The sequence below is a fragment of the Chiloscyllium plagiosum genome, unplaced genomic scaffold (genome assembly GCF_037043375.1).
Source record: "Chiloscyllium plagiosum isolate Xiang-an unplaced genomic scaffold, Cpla_swu_hap1 HiC_scaffold_6, whole genome shotgun sequence".
NCBI lineage: Eukaryota > Metazoa > Chordata > Chondrichthyes > Orectolobiformes > Hemiscylliidae > Chiloscyllium > Chiloscyllium plagiosum.
In genome coordinates this window covers 114,802,601-114,817,881 of record NW_028270144.1, presented here as the reverse complement: position 1 = coordinate 114,817,881, position 15,281 = coordinate 114,802,601, and the positions used below count along the sequence as shown (strand labels likewise).

Here is a 15,281-nt window from a genome sequence, read left to right as displayed (position 1 = left end):
TACAAAAATAGAATTTAGTCTCTTGAAATTAGTCAGGTTAGGAGTCTTCCAAAATGTTCTGTGCCTTCTCTGTTGTTTCTTCTGTCAGGAATCCCTTCTCTGTCATAGGTACCGTTGTTATTTAGATGGTGTTTTCTCTAAGACACAAATGAAGCGCGAGAGTCAGCAATTCTGAGAGCTGAGGGCCGTTGGCTCTGGCAGATGGCAGTTTGCTCGGAGCTCTTTGTTTACTGACTATACTTTTATACCCTTGATGACATCAATATTTCTTATAATAGGATTGGTCCTATTTGTCTAAAACCATCAGATACCAAAAAATATTAAATTTGTGTCCAAGTAACAACTGCTGTTTGGCCTAGTAACTGTATGGGGGTTGGGGGGGAGGTAACAGGGAAAGCGGTAGGTGGATGAAAGTGAGGGCAAAGGTGATAGGTCAGAGGAGGCAGTGATGGACGCATCCGGAGGGCAATGCCAAGTTGGAGACTTGGGACTGGGATAATGTGGGAGGAGGGGAAATGAGGAAGCTGTTGAAATCCACATTTATCCCATATGGTTGTAGGGTCCCAAGGCGGCATATGAGGCGTTCCTCCTCCAGGCCTCGGGTGGTTATGGTTTGGTGGTGGCAGAATGAGGTGTTCTTATATTCCAACGCAACAACAAACAATTTGTCTTGGGTTTCAGAATGAAAATTTATCTACCCTCCTGCGTTGGCCACTTAAGGCACTGTCAGTATTAAATGGGCAAAGCTGTAAAGACGCCTGGAGGAGGATCGCCTCATAGGCCGCTTTGGAACCCTGCAACCACACAGGATAAATGTGGATTTCAACAGGTTCCTTGCTTGAAGGAACTTGCAGCTAAGTAAGTACTCTAAAGAAAGTACAGGTATAAATCAAATTTCTCAGCTATTGTACCTATTACAAGTAAAGTACTGTAGAGTATGTTACCACAGACTGTCACAGCAATCCCTTTACTAGCTCAGGTACAAACAGCAGAGAGATTTAAAAACAAAGTTTATTTCAATAACTTAACAGAACTGTTCAGAAAATGCTATGATATTTGACTGCACGGTACAGCCCTGCAATCATGCGTTCTCCCCAAAACCCTGCCGGCGCTGTACATCAGAGGTTAATATCTCTCAATGTTGTGGAAGATCCTTTATGCTGCAATGGTAATGTTTCTATCTCTGGGCCGGATAGGTGTGATTTCAAGTCCCTTTTGGTCTAAAGGTAAGCTTGAGAAAGTTACTCAAGTGGACCTCGAGTGGGCTAAGCGTGGAGAAGTGAGTCCATTGTGCACCTCGAGTAAGCCTTTACTTTTCCAGGGCGAGCACATGACCTGGCATCTGAGTCAGTAGCTACTGCATCCGTGAAGGTGATGTCAGCAAAGTAGACACAGCAGCAAAAGGGGCTACCTGAGGGTTGGATCCAGTGTTAATGGCTGTAGAGCACCACTGTGACATTGAGATAGGCCAACAGCAAGAGATGCGACTCCAACACTGATCTGGACAGGCAGTGGCACCAAATATGTGACTTCGTTGGTTGGGTCCTGTGTTGTTGGTGATTAAAGCAATGGAGTAGAGGTGGTGGTGCAGGCATTGTTGGTGACAAGCTGACTTAGGACTGATGGTCTCTCTCTGAACTAACTTTTTTTTTCTTTTAATTATTTAAAATGGTGCCGAATCATGGTAACAGGTAAAAGCGCTTCACTGAATTTTGTAAAGTACATGTCATTCAGGTACAGTGCTACCAACTCTACCAGTACAAATCAGGGCCTCGTTGATGCAATAACTTGAGGCACGGCGATGTGAGTGGCACATTAATGTAACTCATGACCAGGGCATACATAACAGATGATAAAATGGGAAATTGTGCCCAAAATGAGGGGAGAGGGTGTTTTTGAAGAAAAATTTGAGGCAAAAATTATTTTAATGGGGAAGCTTAAAGCAAGCTCCTACTGTGTAAGATTCTGAGGAGGGCTTGACGGGTTAAGGGTTGAGAGAATGTTTCACCTCCTGGTCCTGGGGTCAGGGCAGTTTTGGAATAAGCATTCCGAATGAATGCACTATTCAGCTGCTGTGAGGTACTATAAATTACAAGACTCAGAATTGATGACACACTTTTCAAACAGTTTATTGTTTTTCCCTACATAAAACTACAATCAATTTTGCTTACTTAAATCCTAAAGTGGTCTGATTGACTTTCATAAAGACAACTATGAGAAGTAAATCAACCTAAAATTAGGTGAGATTTTGATGTTTTTGTTCCTTTTTTGATTATATAATTCAGATTTACAGCATATTGATGGAAGAGGTGAAAAGATTTGGCATGTGCTAGATGCTTACAACTGGGGCCAATGTTTATTTTGCTCCTATTGCTGGAATTGTGAACTAACTTTATCATCATCCCTTTACCCTGCCATCCCTTCAACTATTGCTCTTCACTTTTTTGACTAGGTGCGATCGGTTAAGGACCACAAGGCAAACCTGGGAATATAGGGTGTTTCACCAAAGGAGTAATTCAATAAATTAACTTACTAGGTTGAAGTATTGCTGTTACTGTGAAGTTCCAAAGAATTAATGTTACCTTTTGTGAATACTATTAAAGGACACAAAAGGACATTAATTTTATGTTTGGGAAACAAACTCTAGAGTTTCTGTTTGATGCCAGAAGTCGTCAATGCAGCAATAATCAGCACGTATGATGTTACTGTTTTTGTTAATGCATGGATCACAGTTTTGGGTAGGGAGGATGCTTGTGTAAAAGATAAATCGATGTTCCTAGGAATTTAAATATATTTAAAGTTTCTGCTGCAAGCAGCCATGAAGCTTGGTGTTCTGGTTTGGGATTTAAGGAGAGTGAAAATACATTTATTTAGTACTGTTTTATCCTCTGGCTTTTGAAATGTGGCCTATAAGTAGGCATTCAAGCATTTAAATAAAGTACGATTTCGCAAATGGTAAATGTAGAAATGCTTTGTTCTTGGTGATATCAACTAATTGATGTTGGCCAGGTCATTTGGTATGCACTTCTCTTTTGAAGACTACCACAGAATATTTTATATCTGGGCAGCACGGTGGCACAGTGGTTAGCACTGCTACCTCACAGCGCCAGAGACCCGGGTTCAATTCCCGCCTCAGGCGACTGACTGTGTGGAGTTTGCACGTTCTCCCCGTCTCTGCGTGGGTTTCCTCCGGGTGCTCCGGTTTCCTCCCACAGTCCAAAGATGTGCAGGTCAGGTGAATTGGCCATGCTAAATTGCCCGTAGTGTTTAGGTAAGGGGTAAATGTAGGGGTATGGGTGGGTTGCGCTTCGGCGGGTCGGTGTGGACTTGTTGGGCTGAAGGGCCTGTTTCCACACTGTAATATAATCTAATCTCATCTCTTAAACTAAAAGAAAGTGACTGAGTTTAGCACATGCCATACTTTCTCAAACGTTGCAGTCATGCTGTCCTACATTTATGTTAAAGTTCGTGATTTTTGAAAAGTCAACTCTGATTATCCACCAATAAGACCAAATGCTAAAAGTAACTACTTCCATTCCTCTATATCCACCTAAAATGGAGTTAGTCAGTAAAAGGGCATATTAGGTTTCTTGGTTCAAAGGCTGGTTTGGTGAGATTTTTTTGTTTCACTCACTGGCTAGGCTAGCATTTATTGCCCGTCCCTAGTTGCCCTTGATATGGTGGTAGTGAACTGCTGCCTTGAACTGCAGGAGTCCATGTGCTGCAAAGTTTGAATCGGATGCATTGATTTTGAAATTGCTTAGTCCTATTACTTGCTACTTGTGCTGTTTGGCTCTTTATAGTTTCACAAGGTTTGTTCCTGATTTTTAGCAAAGCCTGATATTGTTCCTCACATGCCCTCCTGCATTGTTCATTGCACCCAAGGTTCATCCCCAGCCTTGACAGTAATGGAGGCGAGGGAGTGCAAGGCCAAGAAGTTGGAGTAAATTTTGCTCCACAGCATATGGATGCCCAGTTTTGTTTTTCTAAATTTGTTCAAAGTCGTATTCTGTTTAGCACAGTGCCACACAAGACATGGGAGAGTATCCTTAGTATAAACATGTGACTTTGTCTCGGCAAGGTTTGTGTAGGAATGACTCCAACTAATTATTGCCTTGGACAGTTACATCTGCAGCAGGCTGTTCAGTGAGTTTGAGGTCAAGGTGTTTTTCATCTAATTGGTTCTATCACTATCTGCCACTGGCCCAGTCTAGCAGCGGTGTCCTTTAGAACTCCACCAATGCTGCCATTAGTGCTGCTGCTGAGCCACACTTGGTGATGGATATTGATATCATCCATCGAGAGTATATTATGTGCCTATGGCTTCCTCCATTTTTCCTCCAAATAGTGTACAAACTGAAGGAGCATTGATTTATAAGCCAAGGAGAAGCTGTACATGGTGTTCAGCAGGAAGTTTCCTTGCCCATGTTGCCATGAAATTTCTTCAAAGCCAGAGTCAATAATGCAGTCTCCCAAGTCAACTCTCACTCAACTGTATTCTTCTGCTGAAATTGTGATAATGTTTTTTGGGACGTTATGTTTCCGAGAGGTTGTCTGTCAAACTATTGCTTGATTCATGTTGGGATGTCACAATAGCTGAGTAGTTAGCACTGTTGCCTCACAGCACCAAGGCTTTGATTCCAGCCTTGGATGACTGTCTTTGTGGAGTTTGCACATTCTCCCTGTGTCTGCGTGGGTTTCCTGAGTGCTCCTGTTTCCTCCCACAATCCAAAGATGTGCAGGTCAGGTGAATTGGCGATGCTAAAATTGCCCATAGTGCTTAGGGGGATATGTAGGTTAGGAGCATTAATTAGGGGAAAATATAGGATAAAACGGTAGGGGAATAGGTCTGGGTGGGTTACTGTTTGGAGGGTCAGTATGGACCTGCAGGGCGGAAGGGCCTGTTTCCATACTGTAGGAATTCTATGATCTGTGAGACAGCTCTCCCAGTTTTGACACTAGTTACATGGGACAGATGTTAGGAGAATTTTTTTCAGGATTAAATTTTCCATTTTCATTACCACTGTCTAAATGAATGCCAACTAAATTGTTGACTTTCATTTCTTTTTTGGGAGTTTTTACCTTTTTTAAACTAACTGAATGGCTTGTTAGACCACTTTTCAGAGGGCAGTTAAGAGTCAGCCACATTGCAGTAAATCTGGAGTTGTGTAAGCCAGACCAAGTAAGGAAGGCTGGTTTCTTTCCCTAAAAAGTGAACCAGATGGGTTTTAAGCACCGTTGACCTTGATTTAACCTTTTGACTTTCAGATTTTGCTGGCTTTTATTTTTACTATTATTCACTCATGGTACATAGGTGTCACTGGCTGGCAAATATCTATTACCCATACTTAGTTGCCCTTGAGAAGGTATTGGTGAGCTGCCTGGACCATTGCACTCCACATGATGTAGGTTAACCCACAGTGCCCTTTGGGAGGGAATTCCAGGATTTTGACCTCGTGACAACCAAGGCTGGGTAGGCAGTACCAGACTGTATTCTCAACAGATTAATAATGGTTAATACACTGGGGGCATGGTGTCAATTACCACAGCAGATGATGAAATATGAATTAAATTAATAATTCCAGAATTAAAAGTTGGTCAAATGATAACCACAAAACCACTTTTTTGAAATAAGAAAAGACAGCTGGCTCATGAATGTATTTTTGAGCCATGTAGCCAGGCTGGGAGAGGAGCTGGTGGTTACCATTTTGCTTTGCTTCTACTTTGTTTCATGTTGTATGAATTGGAAATGAAGAATCACTAACATACCTTCAAAACACCAGGTATGTTTTATTGTTGCAATTCATGTTAACAAGACTGGATAAACAAAACAAATTGCTGGAAATTGTGGAGAGCGAGAAATCAGTTAAGGTTTAAGTCAAGTTCACAACAACTATTAATACCAAACTAGACTTGGGTCCTAACTCCTGACCTCTCTGGTTAAAAGGAAACAAAGACAAATGGCAAATCACACCAGTTGATGAACAGTTCAACAATGTGGATACTCACTCCAATTATTAAATTAGGTGTCACAAATCAACTTGAAATTTGTAAAAACTCAAAGAGCCTCAAATATCTATAAAGATAATGACCCAAATGACAAACAACAATGAAAGGCAATGTTAATTATTTCTTTTCAATTTTTTTTAAAAAGCGCAGGTTTACGCATACACATACACATCAAAGCATTCCAGAGGAGGTTTAACAGCATATGGCCATAAAACCTGGGAGTAGAAGTAGGTCATTCAGTACATTGCATCTGCTCAATTAGGTCATCGTTGATCTGACAATCCACAACACACTTTTCTGCCTTTTTCTCCATAATGCTTGTTTCCCTTACTGGTTTAAAAATATCTGTTTCAGTCTAGAATATACTTAATTACTTGACAGTCACTTGTAGTACAGAATTTCACAAATTCCCTACCTTCAGATGAAAGTCCTCCTCCACTGTCTTAAATATGTGACCACATATTCCAACATTTATGCCTAAAATTTAATCTCCTGTGGTGGGATTCGAACCTGGCACCCTAAAACATTACTTGGGTCTATGGATTACTGGTCTAGCAACGATATGACCATACCATCTTTCCCTCTCCTGAATGGTGTGAAATGTGGAAGAAGATATACTTTTATTTGTTTCAACTGAATGGGAGATTATTCCTCCTTTTTTTAAAAAAAGAAATCTCCCATTTAATTGATAAAGCTATCATTTCAAAGCACTACCATTTTAAAGGCAATGGCATTATCTTCAATAAGTATTATAAGCTTATCTAGTTGTATATCATAATACTTTGCTGATCTTGCGTACTGTAATGTTCTAATTTAGGAAATGGTAAAATACCAGAATCCAAGGGCATTCTGGTAAGGATTAGTTTAAAAATACAATTTGCAACCCACTGATGCAGTGTAGAACAGCTGATGTGTATGTGTGCATAACTGTAGCATGAGCCATTGACAAACATAGCCATGTCTCATTGTGGTTTCGTATTACTGAATTAACTAAATGTAATTTTTAATGACGTGAATGAATTATAAATTACTTTTAAAAGCTGGTGTGTGCAGACTTTCAGATCAGGTGGAGTAGAAACTTCATTACTGACACTTTCTTTGCCTTTAAAATGATGTAGTCTGTTATCTAGACATCGCTTTTAATTTTACACTTGAGAATTTAATGCTAACTTTTAAGAATAAGAGAAATGTTTAGTTCCCTCCACCATTTTTTAAAAATGTATTTGGCTATTATTCATTGTGGCAAAAATAATTACTTCCTGAAAAAAAAAAATGGAAATTGTTTGGTAGCCAGATGTGAGTTTCTCTTAGTTTTCAGTTTAGAACTTGTGGAGAAACAAATGACCTTTTTACTAACATTTACTGAGATGATTTGAACTTTCATAATCTAGAAATTCAAATAATAACAGACAAAAGCACTTTTCTGAAAGCCTACACCCAACCTAAAACATTGAGAACCAGTAAGACCTCTCTGTTTGCCTTGTTTAATTACTTAATCATATTATGTTTCCTTTTCATGTTCAATTTGGTAGTTAGTACTGGTGTTAATGCATAGTCAACATTATCATTAGAATTTCAGTACAGTAGGACAGCGAATGAGGGAACTTTTCATGCTCTGCTTATTTTGAACAGAACAAAATCCCAAGCAGTGCAGTTCTAGGTTTTGATAGTTTTGGTTGTCTCTAAAGAGAGCTTTTCAGCTACATGTATCATCCTTGCTGATGATGTATCTCACTGACAGATTTTGATGTATTTCATTGTTGCAAAAGAAAGCATATTAACTCATGTAGGCAGAACTAAAAGAGCTAAAGTTGCTGAGAATACGAACACATGAATAGGAACACAAGTAAGTCACTCAGCCCTTTGAGCCTGTTTGATTATTTAATAAGATTGTAGTTGATCTGGTTTTAACCTCATTCCTGCATTTCCCTGAAAATCTCCTTCATCATTAAAAAAAATTAAATATTCAGCGTGCCCTACCTTTTTGAAGAATGGAGTTGAAAAGATTCTCAACTCGCAGGGAGAAAAATTGATCATCTGTTCTAAATGGTGACTTTATTAAACAAGGCCCCCATCACATATGTGTGCGCAAAAAATGCGTGCACGCGCATATACACACATCAAGGTTCTCCCGCAAGAAAAAACATTCTTTCAACATTCACCTGATCATGTCCCGTCAGGATCTTGTATGTTTCAATTAAGTCATCCTTTTTTTTTCTAAACATCCAGATACAAGCCTAGCCTGACTAGCATTTCTTAAAGCAATCTGCTCATCCCAGGTGTTAGTAATCATCATCTTTTATCTGCTTCCAATGGATAAGTATCCTCTCTCAGGTATGGCGCCCAGTACTGTACACAGATGCAATCTCACCAATTCCCTGTATAACTGAAGTATTACCTCTGTATTCTTGCAATCGCTTACTCTTCCAATGAAACATAACATTCTGTTAGCTTTCCTGATTTTTTTTTTTTGCTGTACCCGTATACTAACCTTCTGTGTACTAGGATTCATGTACTAGGCCTCCCAGATCTGAGTTCTACTGCCTCTCCCCGCTTACTTTACCTAGCTATATATTTTTGTAGGCTCCTTACACCCTCTTCACAACTAACCTTCCTACTTAGCTTTGTGTCTTCAGTAAATTTAGCTCCCAAGCCTTCATTCCCTTCATACAGTTCATTTGTATCATTATAAAAGAGTTGTGACCCAGCATCAACCTCTTGTACACCACATGACATCCTACCAGCCTGCAAAGGACCCACTTGTTCCTACCCTCTGCTTCCTGATAGCAAGGCAGTCTTCAGTCCCTGCCAATGTATTACTCCCTACACCAGAAGCCTTTATTTTCTGCTAGAGCCTTTGTGGCACCTTGCCACATACCTTTGGGAAATCAAATTACAATATTCCCACTAGTTCTCCTTTATCTACAGCACATGTTACTTCTTCAAAACATTCCTAAACATAACTTCCCTTTGACAAGTGTTAAGCTAACTAATCTCTAGTTTCTGCCTACTGCCTTCATATCCCTCCTTGAATAAAGGAGTTAAATTCATTTTTTCCTAATTAAAATAACTTTCCCCAAATCTCTCAGCTTTTTTTTTAAAGACCCTCGGCTGAAATCCATCAGGACCTGGAGACTTGTCAATATGTATTTCCAACATTTTGCTTCATACTACTTCCTTGAAAATTATAATTTTCTTGAGTTCCTTCCCCTTGCCCTTTTTTAATTTTTGATTTACGACTACTTCTAGGTTGTGATTTGGAGATGCCGGTGTTGGACTGGGGTGTACAAAGTTAAAAATCACACAACACCAGGTTATAGTCCAACAGGTTTAATTGGAAGTACACTAGCTTTCGGAGCGACGCTCCTTCAGGTGATTGTGGAGGGCTCGATCGTAACACAGAATTTATAGCCATTATAGGCTATAAATTCTGTTACGATCGAGCCCTCCACAATCACCTGATGAAGGAGCGTCGCTCCGCAAGCTAGTGTACTTCCAATTAAACCTGTTGGACTATAACCTGGTGTTCTGATTTTTAAATTTCTAGATTGCTACTTGTATCCTGTGCAATGAAGACTGACACAAAATATCTGTTCAATTCATCTGGAGTCATGGAGTTATATAGCATGGAAACAGACCCTTAGGTCCGACTTGTCCATGTCGACCAAGGTTTCCAAACTTAAACCCATCCCATTTGCTCATGTCACTCTCTAAACCTTTCCTATTGATGTATCGGTCCAAATGTCTTTTAGATGTTGTCACTGTACCTGCATTCACCACTTCTTCTGGCAGTTCATTCCACATACAAACTACCCTCTGGGGGAAAAAAAAAATCTGCCATCTTTTTATCCTCCATTACAAATTCCCCATCTTCTACTGGCCCAAATACTTTGTCAACTTTTTTTTAAATACCTGAAGAAACTTTTCTGATCTGTTGTATTGTTGGCTTATTTTTTAATTTGCCCCCATTAATGCTTCAGTGATTTTGTTTTTCAAATTCTGTCCAATCTTCTGACCTATCTTTGAATTATATGTCCAAGTTTGATACGATCTTTGGCTCTTTTAGTTGAACATGGATGACGGGCCTGACCTTTAGAGTTTTCCTTATTTGTTGAAATGTCTTATTGTGCACTCTGGGATATCCCCTCAAATGTTTGCCACATCATTTCTACTGACCTATCCTTTAACCTAAGTTAGGTAAAAACAATGACTGCAGATGCTGGAAACCAGATTCTGGATTAATGGTGCCGGAAGAGCACAGCAGTTCAGGCAGCATTAGTTGCCAATTTACTTTCTCTGGTTTTGGTTGCATGCGCTTGTTTAGATTCAAAATTGTAACCCTTGGTTCTACATTCTTCTGCCTTAACCTGTACGTAAACTTCAATCATACTATGTTCACTGTTGCCCAGGGGCACTTTCACTTAAGTCTGTAATTAGTCCTGTCTCATTGTCCAAAACAAAGTCTATTGCATAAAGTCTGCTCTCTGGTGCCATAACATGCTGGTGTCAAATTGTTCCTAAAACATTCAATGAACTCCCCCTATAGATTATTTTTGTATGTAGCATGAATTCCTCATGATGATTACTGTACTTTTTTTTGACAAGTTCCTATTATTTCTTTCTTGATACTCTGTTCTACCATGTGGATACTGTTGGGGAGCATGTACAACACTCCCCATGAGTGACCACTTGCCTTTATCATTTCTTCTCTCTACCCAAACTGCTTCCATATTTTGGTTTCCTGAATTAAGTTCCTGTGTCTTGTGGTAGTGCTATCTTTAAGTCCTCCACCTTTTCCTATCTGCTTGTCCTTTCTAAACATCACATACCCTTCAATATTCAGGTCCCAATCTGAAATGTAAAATGAAAACCCAAGTAAGGCTGCTGGACCTGATAACATCTCTGGCAGAGTGCTCTGAGAATGCTCTGACATGCTGGTGGATGTTCTCATGGACATTCTTAACCTCCCCCTAGGTTGTGCCATATTTCCAACATGCTTCAAGGCCGCTACCATCATCCCCGTGCTGAAGAAATCTTCAGTGTCCTGTCTCGATGACTAGAGCCCTGTTGCGTTAATACCCATCTTGAAGTATTTAGAGAGGCTTGAGATGAGGCATAATAAGACCCTGTCGCCTCCCCTCACTGGACACCCTGCAGTGAAGTATCGTCCCAAACGCTCAACAGATGATGCCATCTCTACCATCCTCAGTCTGGCCCTCGCCCACTTGAACACCTACATCAGATTACTGTTCACAGACTTCAGTTCAGCATTTAACACTCATTCCTCAGCACCCTGTTTGGAAAGTGGAGTCTGCTGGGCTTGAATACCTCCCTCTATAACTGGATCCTGGACTACTTGACTGGGCGACTTCAGTCAATCCAGATTGGGCACAGCATCTCCAACACCATCACACTGAGCAAGGTGCCCCCCCACCCCCAGGGCTGTGTGCTCAGTCTACTGCTATTCACCCTGCTAATACATGACTGCAGCGATGCACAGCTTGAATCATATTATTAAGTTTGCTGATGACACGATGGTAGTTGGTCTCATTAGCCGGAATGATGAGTCAGCATACAGAGGAGGTGAAGCGGCGAATGGTCTGGTGCAGAGCCAACAGCCTGTCTCTGAATGTGGACAAAATGAAAGAAATGGTTGTTGCCTTCAGGAGGGCATGGAGCAATCACTCTCCACTGGACATCAGCTCCCAGATCATGAAGACCACAAAATTTCTTGGTGTCCACTTGGCAGAGCATCTCACTTGGTTCCTCTACACAGCTCCATAGCCAAGAGAGCTTAGCAGTGTCTCTACTTTCTGCATAAGTTGAGGAAGGCCCATCTCCCATCACCCATCCTGACCAAATTCTACAGAGGGTTCATTGAGAGTACCCTTAGCAGCTGCATCACTGCCTGGTTTGGGAATTTCATCATGTCAGATTGTAAGACCCTACAACAAATAGTGAGGATAGCTGAGAAGATCATTGGGATCTCTCTTCTGTCCATTACAGATATTAGCACCACACGCTGCAACCACAAGACCAACAGCATTGTGGACAACCCCACACATCCATCATTCAAATTCTTCTCCCTCCTGCCATCTGACAAAATACCAGAGCATTCAGTCTCTCATGGCCGGACTGTGCAATAGTTGATTCCTCAAAGCTATCAGGCTCCTTTTAACACTATGATCACACGCTATTCCATTTGCAATTTTCGGACCACTTTTTGAATTGCTGCTAAAACAATATTTTATTAATGATCATTCATTGTTACATTGTAATTTGTCCACCACTGTGCCTATTGTTTTATCTTATCAGGAATTACTATGCATGTTTTGCATATTTCTATGCACTTTATGCTGCCTTGTAAATAACTGTACACTAATGTAGTCTGTGTTCATTTAGCACCTTTGGTCCTGGAGGAATGCTATCTCGTTTTTATTGTACCAGCTGTATATGGTAGAAACTTACTCTATTCTACTACTAAAATACTGGAATCAATTCTGACACCAGGGTGATGGAGTTTGCACCATTAATACATTATTAATGAAACATAATTACACCGTTGTAGTTGCTATCTAATTTGAAATATTTCCAGCACTTTCTGATAGTTGAACCATGGGAAATGCAGGGTACGGGGATAGGGTAGGGGAGGAGTCAGGGTGGGATCCTCTTCAGGCAGTCGATTTGGACTTGGGCCAAATGGCTGTTTCCAAGTAGTAGGGATACAATGATTCTATTTATTTCTTAAACCATTGTTACAGTGTACCAAATAAGACCCATCACAAGACTGTAACTTCCACTTCAGTTATCAGACGATTGGTATTTCCTGAACTGTGCAAGTAAATGGCATTTAACTATAGAGCCAGCCACATCAAGATGCTTACCTATCAAATTTTGTACTCTGTCTATAAGTAATTTGGCTGTTTTTGGGCCAAATATTGTTGATTGGAACTGGCATCTTTTAATGCCTTTAGCCTCCATTCTAGCAGCCTCAAAGGTCAGTATGTCTTTTACATGGTTGGAGACCAAACTATACTAAGTAATCCAGGTGTGGTCTTGCCAAAGCCCTGTACTGCTACAACAAGGCACTGTATTTTTTGTATTTTTGAATTCTTGCTCAATTCTGTTCTCTTTTGCTCTGACATGCTTTGGTGGCTCACTCTCTTTTGCTTGTAATCCATGCTGAGGTGTTATCTGTTGAAAAGAAAATCCGTGAAATGGTCATGCATTGAGAACTTAAGGATATCTACAAACTTTACGTCTGCAAAATATAGAAGTAACCAATTAAACAACCATAGTCTCAAGCTGATTCTGTAAACAATGTTTGAAACTGCATGTTCTTGATCTTCCTGTATTGTGCACTCCCCTTTTTTAAATTTTATATCTATGCTTGAGTGTTTGATGTTGTTTTATTGATTTTCTCAGAATTAGTAAGCAATTAAATTCCACTTTCTGCTTGAGAAATTGTTGTGTTGGCTCTTTTCTTTTGATCTGGCAAGCTTTCTTTCAGTTATAATGTAACTGCCATGTTAAAAGTAAAAAATCTTTACAGTTAATTGAAGGAATCAAAAAGAGGAGAGCTGATTTGCCCCTCCTCACCTGGTTGTAATAACTGCTTTGCTTCAGCTTTGGCAGAGCTGACTGGATCATTTTAAAATTTTTCCCAGGGTACGTTACTATTTCTTTAGATAAAAAGTAATATTTCAAGTGCATTTAGTTACTACTTAAAATTTTGGTGATGTTGATGTTTAGGCTGTAAAGCATTATTTTGGAGGGAGGGCAAAGTGTATCTGCATCTTGTATACGTTACTCCTTCGTACATAATTTACACAAAATAACTATAGAAGATGCAGTTTTAACTTGTAGCTGCTTTTGTACATAATCTCTTGATTTGTGGTTTGTGAACATGCGCTTACTGATATCAGCAAAGGGATCATAACTTCAACACAGTAATTTCTTGCTTCTTGGATTCCAGATGAAATTTAATCTCATATTAATTTTATTTGGAATGTGTCCTAAAACTTTTTTTATAAAAACTATTTCTTTTAGTTAAGATGGGATGATGCAACAGCTTCAGGGCCAGAGAGGCTGTTTAGAAATAATTATCACCTGGTATACCAATTAAAAATTAGGTCATAACTTGTTCAACAATACATAATTTTTGAGGCCTTGTTATAATATTATTCCAGCGAAGAAGGGAAGTTCATCTTCAGAAAATATTAAAATGAACAATTACAGTCTGCTGGAACTTCAGTAGTGCACCCACTTGTGGGAACAGGAATTTACTGACTTCAAGTTCTGCATTTCTGCATGTTTTTTAAACAAACAGCCAGGAGTTGTTGACCGTTTCACAGTTATAGTGACAACAGAAGTTAACTTTCACCAGTTATAATAGCAAAATCTAGACTATTTATCATGAAAGATTAGTGCAAATTTAAAAAAAATCAAATATCCTGAAATTCCAAACTTTATACATGAGTCATTTGAAGGCTCTTGTTGCTGAATGTGCTTTTTCATTTCATTTTGTTTAAGTATTTCTGTTAAGAGGTATTTTACCTCTTCTGTTGTTGCAAATTTGTTTAGTGCCCCTGAGTAGGACGTGGTGGAGCAAAATCAGCAAGAGATACGCTGTCTGAAATACTACTGTGATGCACAGGGATGTTGTAACCATTTTAACTAAAACTGTTAGAACACAAATATAATTTTTAAATTAGTTGGGATTATTGGATCCAATATCATATTCACCACTGAGTTTTCAATTTTTTTGCATTGAAAAATATTATTTTAAATACTAAGACATACTCTACTGGCACATTCTCCTTTTAAATAATAAAAACAACAGATCAGATGGAGCAATTAAACTGAAAAGTAACAAAAAGGCAATTGAGTATTGGGATTAGCCTTTTTGTCTTGCAAGAGAAGTTACTCTAAAGCAAACTTTTGGCCATGAGGAAAATTGTCAGTTCAAATCTGCTACTGTTGTAATTTAACAGGTGGTCTGTTGATGACATGACTGACTCAGTTGCAGCTCTTGCAAACATGCTAGAGGCCACATTCAGATGCTGAATCAACAAGGCAAGTGAAACTTGTTTGACCTGACAATGATTTGGCCCACAGCTGGAAATTTCAGTCAATCAAACTACCCTATGTAGTCTGTAACTGAAGTCAAGTGGCCACAAGATGCTGCTGTGAAAACTGAGCTTCTGAGCATTCTTTCATATCACTGTAGTTTTGACTGGATTTGTTTGTCGCCTGTGTCTGTACAACTGGGT

At 39.6% G+C, this 15,281-nt stretch overlaps 1 protein-coding gene across 1 annotated transcript in view; it reads left to right on the top strand.

Moving 5' to 3' along the window:
* The window catches only part of ppp2r3b (protein phosphatase 2, regulatory subunit B'', beta), a 127,361-nt gene that overhangs the window by 16,462 nt on the left and 95,618 nt on the right, over positions 1 to 15,281 (top strand). The window lies entirely within an intron of this gene.